This window comes from Strix aluco, chromosome 6 (genome assembly GCF_031877795.1).
Source record: "Strix aluco isolate bStrAlu1 chromosome 6, bStrAlu1.hap1, whole genome shotgun sequence".
NCBI classification, from domain to species: domain Eukaryota; kingdom Metazoa; phylum Chordata; class Aves; order Strigiformes; family Strigidae; genus Strix; species Strix aluco.
This window is the reverse complement of record NC_133936.1, coordinates 5,268,017-5,274,928: the sequence shown is the minus strand read 5'-3', so window position 1 is coordinate 5,274,928 and position 6,912 is coordinate 5,268,017. Positions and strand designations below refer to the sequence as shown.

Here is a 6,912-nt window from a genome sequence, read left to right as displayed (position 1 = left end):
TAATGCTTCCCGTCAAGCCATTAGAAGTGATACAATCAGCCCAGGCCCCATTAAGCCATCAGTGTCCACCTGTGATAAAGATGGCCATTTGTTTTCTTAAAGCCCACTTAATGTCTGCTTAACTCAATTTGTCAGGAAATGTAGAACAATTTCCTCACAGCCTGAAATTTGGTAGTGGTTCAAAGTCAAAAGGCCAGGTCTAGTCTTATTCAAATGATATAATGAACAGTCTTCAAATCTAAATCTCCCTTGGGGAGATGCTGTTTACTTTTTTTTTAATGTTAGAAGGGAAAAAAAAAAAAAAAAGAAAGAATAAAATGTAAGCTTTTCTTTGGTTACTAAAAATATTGAATCCTTTTAACCCCTTCATATAGGTCATCTGAGAAATGAACTTCCTTGCTTCCTTCTTTTGCTGGAGGTTAATATACTAAAGGTTAGACAGAGCAGAGCAAAAATACCAGAATGAATATTCACAAAATTATTTCCAGCATATTTTAAAAGTGTTTTTTTAAGCATATAAATTTACAGCTTAACCACCTAAAACATATCTCCAGTTTTCACTCTTCCCGGGGTCTCCCCTGGTATACTGACAAAGGGCCCGATCCCACCTCTTGAGGGCAATGCCAAGGGTGACGTTTGCAGTGAGCAAAGTCAGAGTGCATTTGAGACTTTTGGTGGGAATTTTGCCCAGGGGAAAACAGACAACAGCTAAATAAATGTGACAGGATACAGCCCTGACTTTGCGATTGTTCTGGGACAGTTCCTATTCAGCATCCTAATTTTCACGTAAGGTGAAATCTGAGAAACGCTTTGTCATCTCATCCCCATGCACCCTTCCACCCTGCCATAGGTTTTCTCTGTCCCAAATCGTTGTCCATCCCCAAGTTCTCAACTGACATGGCAGTCTGGAGAGCGTGGGTGAGGAGCAGAGGGATGAGACTGGAAGCCCATCCTTGGCATGGGCAGTAGGGGCAAGAAGAGGTTGTGAAGAAGAGGGGAGAGGGGATTTCAGGAGCTGGCAGTCATGCATCCACCACTTCACCCAACAAAAATAAGTGATGGGTCACCGCTGTGGTAGGGCAGAGCACTACTGTTAAGTCACCTCTGGCCAAAAAAGAGTGGGGAAAAAAACCCCTATCTATAAAATAAACAGGCTTCCTGATTTCAAAAGCGTACATGATCACACACCAGTAGGTTCAAGAAATTAAACTGAATTAGAAATAGTGACCTTATGGATACTGTTTCTGTATCTGAAGACAATTTTTGAAAGCGTGAGCAACTATTTGTGTTTCTCTAGAAAGGAGTGCAGGTCAAGCATCATAGCGCAGTCTCTCTGCTGGCTTTAACTGCTGTTGGGGAGGTGCGTTACGGCCTCAAGTTGTGCATTTGCAGAGAAAATATCACACCATCCAGATGCTCAAGTCTGCTCTTTCTGTGCAGAAAACCCTGCACAAGACTGTAACAGTGTATTAAATACCAGGAAAGAGCTCAGCATATTTTTCTGATGCTTGGTAGAAGTTAGCAGTGAAGCACAATCATTTCAGTTGGGATCAGACTATCCATTAGCCATTAAAGTCCTAAGTCTAATTAACCCCCAAAATTAACTGACAAAGATCATTCCTCTTTTATGCTGCTAACTGGTTGTATGTACGCTGGGCATGCAGTACCTAAGTCAGATGCTGCTTTGTTATAATTAGGGCAGCAAATTTTGTTTTCTGTTTGGTACTTGCTGTTACATATTGCATGTAATGTATGGCACTGTTAAGGGAAAAAAATTGGAGTCAAAGTGCCTGGAAAGTTAGGTCTGCTCTGTAGCACTGTGAGATTGTTGACATCTGCCGAGGTTGGAGAGCTCAGTAAGCAGGAAATGGGGTGTCACTCTGAGTGGTAGTTTACCATTATCCTGGCATCCTAATGAAGTGTCTGCAGTGCACAGAGCTTCTGGATGGCATCTTAACGCACGGCTAAGCAAAAGCACTTCTCTCCTTGTCACTGTCATCCATCTGCCTGCACCCTACTGTAGCCAATGGGATGGAACCATGCTACAATGTGCTATAAGCCATTTAGAGTTGCACATTGCATAATCAGTCCCATCAAATATGTAAAAAATGACTATTATTGGTTATTTTCCTCAAACTCCAGCACCTGGAGTTTGATACATTAAAGTTTAACTTTTGTAAGTGCTGTTTTTTCCCATTAATTCCACATATATTTTTGTTAAATGGGACTGAGTTGCGAACTCATTGTCTTGGGTCTTGCTAATGGATCGCAAAAGTTGTATGAATATTCATTGCAAACTCCACTTTATATCACATAGGATGAATTCATCAATTGCCCATATAAAGAGGTTTCATGCAATTCTCATTTTCTTTTGCAACATCTATTTCTGAGGCATGAATAAAAAGTAAAATCAATTCAGATCACAAATTGGTTATTTTCCTTATAGCAAACATTAGTTAGTTTGAACACTTCTTATAGATTTTTTTTTAAAACAAGAAAATATTTTACGATGTATCTGCACGAGACGATTGCCATAGCATACTGCAAGTGATTAAAATTTGGGACTTTTATGTTACATAGAGTAACATTAAAATATCCTGACATTAAAAGTGATACGAATAAATTTATCTATATATTTATACATAAAAACCTGTGCATTTTAACCAGCATGACTTCCAGAATATGAAGACTTAACAAATGAAAACGGAGTTTTGGGCAGTTGATGTCTCTGAAAAAAAAATCGAGCCAACAGAGCACTCTCTTTTAAGCAAGTTTTCATTCCCTGATAACACCAAAGCTATCAAGGACTGGGGTTAAGCATTGTGTGACAGGGCAAGCCTCTAAAATGGGCAAGAGCAAGATGAATTGGCTAAGAAGTCGGGTGTTTATTTATACAAACAAGAGGGCAGAACATAATTTAGTTGCATCAGGAATTTTTCACAGACATTAAAACTATAGCAAACATAACAGCGGGGATGCTTGCACAGCAGCACAGTGGGGAAGCTCACAGAGCGTCTGCCCACACTACGGCTGGCTGTAGCCAGCGCCATAAGTCTCACAATTTCATTAGCACTCTAAAATCCACCTAAACCACTCAATTCCGATTAAAAAAATAAAAATAAATGAAATAAACAAACCAAAAAAGCCCCAGACAAGACCTGTCTTTCTCTCGGCAGCTGAATCAGTCGTGAATTGTTGGAAAAACTCTTGGCAGGCAGATTTTGCTGTAGCAACAGTGTATGACGTTTTAACCACAGCAGAAATCTTATCCAAAAAAAACAAAACAAGGTGAGAAGAGCCATGTAAGAAAATCAGAGAAAACCATGCCTAAAAAACAACAACAAAACATAGATTAGGTGGCAGATCAATAGTTTCATATTTTATGTAGAATCATAAATCACTGTTTTTTCAGCAGTTCAGCTGCGAGGCTCGAGAGCATAAAAAGAAACCATGGCTCGTGATAAAATTAGGCATTAATGTGAGCCATAAATGCCATTTAACATTAAACATGCACAAGCCACTGAAATGCCTGGTAAAGGGAAATGGGCGCTATAGTAAAACTATACAAAGTAAGTCAGACATGAATAATGCAGCAGGTCTGAGGAGGGTCACGGGTCAGACTCCAGTACCTTACAAAATAATGAATGCATGTCAGGTTAGAGACATGCATCCTTTCCTAGCAAACGTGAATTATTGGAGATAAACCCTGGACTTCCTGTTCTGAAACAAAGTGGCTTGTTGTAAACATCTATGTCCATTTAAAATTAATGATTAAAAGAAAGATTCGGTGGGATTTGCTTAAGTATTCTTTATGGACACAAGTGCTAAAGGTTACTTTCTTCATTCATTTTTACCCAGCCACTGTTAATGTTACAGACACATCATGTTTTCTTCTGTGCTCAAATGTTTATCCAAAGCTCATTTACAAAAGAGCTTATATAATATTAAGTGGGATTTTTCAATGCATTCTTCATTTAAATATAAACAAGAGAGCATCTCCACAGTTTTGCTCTGTTAAAGGGAGCCAGCCCTATTTTTAAAGACAGTAACCCAAATTCTAAATATATGTTCTATGAAAATATTACATGGAAAACCATCTGCGATTCACTTCATAGTATCCTGATCTGCTGAAATTATCACCTACATCTTCCATATTTTGCCCAACAAATGCAAAAAGGATTAACCATCCTTTCATTATTTGATATATGTGATTATGACAACTCTTTTCCTTCAGAAATCTTCACAGGGAAAAGAGTTTAACTTTCCAAAATGGGAATCTTTTCCCCAGATTTTCACCAATTTTTACAATAAAAAGTGTATAATGAAAAATAACATTATTTCAGTTTATCAGAACTGGTCTGCTTCATTTTCTAGACTTAGCTGGAGAATTTAACAGCTGTTCAGAGTATTTTCCTTCCTTTGCACCCTGTACTGCCAGGCTTCTTAATACAGTGCAAAGAGGGAGATACCTTCTCCACAGCTATTTATACAAACCCATGTTTAAGGATTTCCTCCCTCCGTTTGAGCATGGTAAAGAGAAAACCTCAAGAAAAATTAAAATAAAAAATCTTCCTACTTAGGAACCTGAAAAGGGAAAATTTCTAGGAAAGTGGAACTCAAGGCACTACAGAAAGAAAGCAAATACCTAGGTATTGCAAATGAAACATAAGATCTTGCATCTGATCTGTTAAATATTCCATCAACAAGGTCAAGAGTAAAGACAAGCCCAGCCACAAAAATTGAAGCGAGAGCAAGCTTTAATAAAAAAATTGAACAGTTTATCCTCTTCAGCTTCTCAAGTGGAAAAACAAATTCTTTTATACTAGAGAAAAATCAAGCGTGTATATAGCATTAAAAAAACCACCAATATCAACCATTTTAATGAAAGACTACCCAATATTTTCATGGAACTATAAAAGGGAGTGAGACTAAGTGTTATGGCAAAAAGCCTGGGCTCAGCAGCTTTGTGTGGGAAATGGTGAAATGTGACTGTGATTTATAATGAGAAAAGGTATCTACAACATACAATTTTCTACCTAGCTGCAAATAATAATTCATAGTGATGTCCCTTCCAGATAAAATACCTTTGCAATGTAGGACTCATGTGGTAAAATGATCATGATAAATGTCAGACCAGTGCAGGTAACGGCTTTACAAACCATTAAGATTAGCTGGCTCTTTTTTTTTGATGATAACAGTAACCATGCTGTGACTCTATGTGGTAATAATATCTCAGTACTGATAAATGCCAGAGCCAGGCAGAGGTGTTTATCATTCCCAGTTCAGAAATGCTGACTAAAGTTACCACATGTTGCCTGGTTTTTCTTCTTTTACAATAGACTAACAATTAGCAAATAGACTGATTCACAAAATAATTTTATGCAAAATTTCTACAAGTTCTGTGCTTTAGTGCCTATCTAACGTTCTCTTCTCCTGTATACCAGTACTCATGACTTTGGTACAATAAGCCCTAAAACAAAGCTTTCTACTCTTGCCATTCTCTCAATAAATAATTTGTTTGTAAATTAATATTGCTCTTTTTAGTTTATTTCTTTTACAAATACATCTTATAAGGAAGCGTAACCTCTGCAATGTGGCTGTTTCTGTAGGGAAGGTGCTTATCAAGCTGGTATCGGTGTTAATCAACACAGAGCAGAGACATTTCCTTCAAGAGAGCATGATAAAGTTTTACTGTAGGACATTTCCTTGCAACGGACAAACAGTGAGACTTTCCTTCCATTGAGTTTTTCCCTACCTCAGTGTTCCGGTTCCACTCAAGTCCATTGAATTCTCAAGAGAAAACAGAATTCAAAAATAAACTAATTGAGAATCTTTATGTGAGAAACTGCTGTAAGCAACAGGCAGGGCAGCCCCAATCTAAATATAACTTATCTGGTAAGATCATAGCATGTATACACATCAAGAAGTACAACTTGAAAACCCAAAGAATTTGTACCCCCTTCCTACAATAAAGTCACTTCTACAAATTTCATGTCATTTTCATTCGTAGCTTCAGTCATATTTCCACTGGACAGATCATCCATGAGGCAAAAATAAACAGTACGAATGGCTTGTGGCAGAAAACATCAAGGGATGACTGGGTTGAAAGACTGGGGGAGTTTGTGCTGTTCAGAAGTCAAGGTTCTATATAAGTCAGATCAGAACAAGAGTAAAATACACGAAATTGTATTCTTCATTTGTGTGTAACTTCGTCATCGGTATTGCCAATTGCATGACTTCCTATAGAGTAAATCTATGTGAAAGTTTTCGGGTTTTTTATTGGAAAATAATACCTATGCATTGACTACTTTGAGCTCGTCTTTCATATCTATATAAATGTTCAAATTATAAACAATATATATACATCTATATCTGTGTGTATGAAATATTAATCTCAACAGGAATTAAGAATACATGATGAGGAAGGAATATTAGCCTACCAATTTTAATTTTTAAATTCAGTTTGGTGACAGGAAATTTTTGCTTGGAACTTTTTTTGGTAAAATCTTTGAATTAAGGCACTAATCACCATGCATGCTTATGCAGCACCTACTGCAACTGGGATTCAATCCTGATTGAGATCTCCGGGTGCTAGGGTAATATGAATATTAAAAAGGAACATATACGAAGAATGATAGGTGATAATTAAATCATAGATGATAAGATCAGAAAAGTATTCTCAGGTTATCTAGGGCATGTAACATGCAAGATGCTTTCCGTACGTCAGACCTACTGGCACCTTATCTAATCTGTTCCTAAACGAAAGCACAGTTGTACATGACTTTGTTTTAGTTGCAACATCTTGTACAAATCGATGAAAATATCAGTCAAACCTTTCCCACGAAACTATGAATCATACTGAAACAGGAAGGTATATCTTAACAAAAAGGATAGCAATTTTCTTATCACCTC

The 6,912-nt window shown here is 37.3% G+C and overlaps 1 protein-coding gene across 4 annotated transcripts in view; it reads left to right on the top strand.

The window, feature by feature from the left end:
* Positions 1-6,912, top strand: part of ARHGAP15 (Rho GTPase activating protein 15) — a 326,436-nt gene that overhangs the window by 294,613 nt on the left and 24,911 nt on the right. The gene's annotated exons all lie outside the window — the stretch shown is intronic.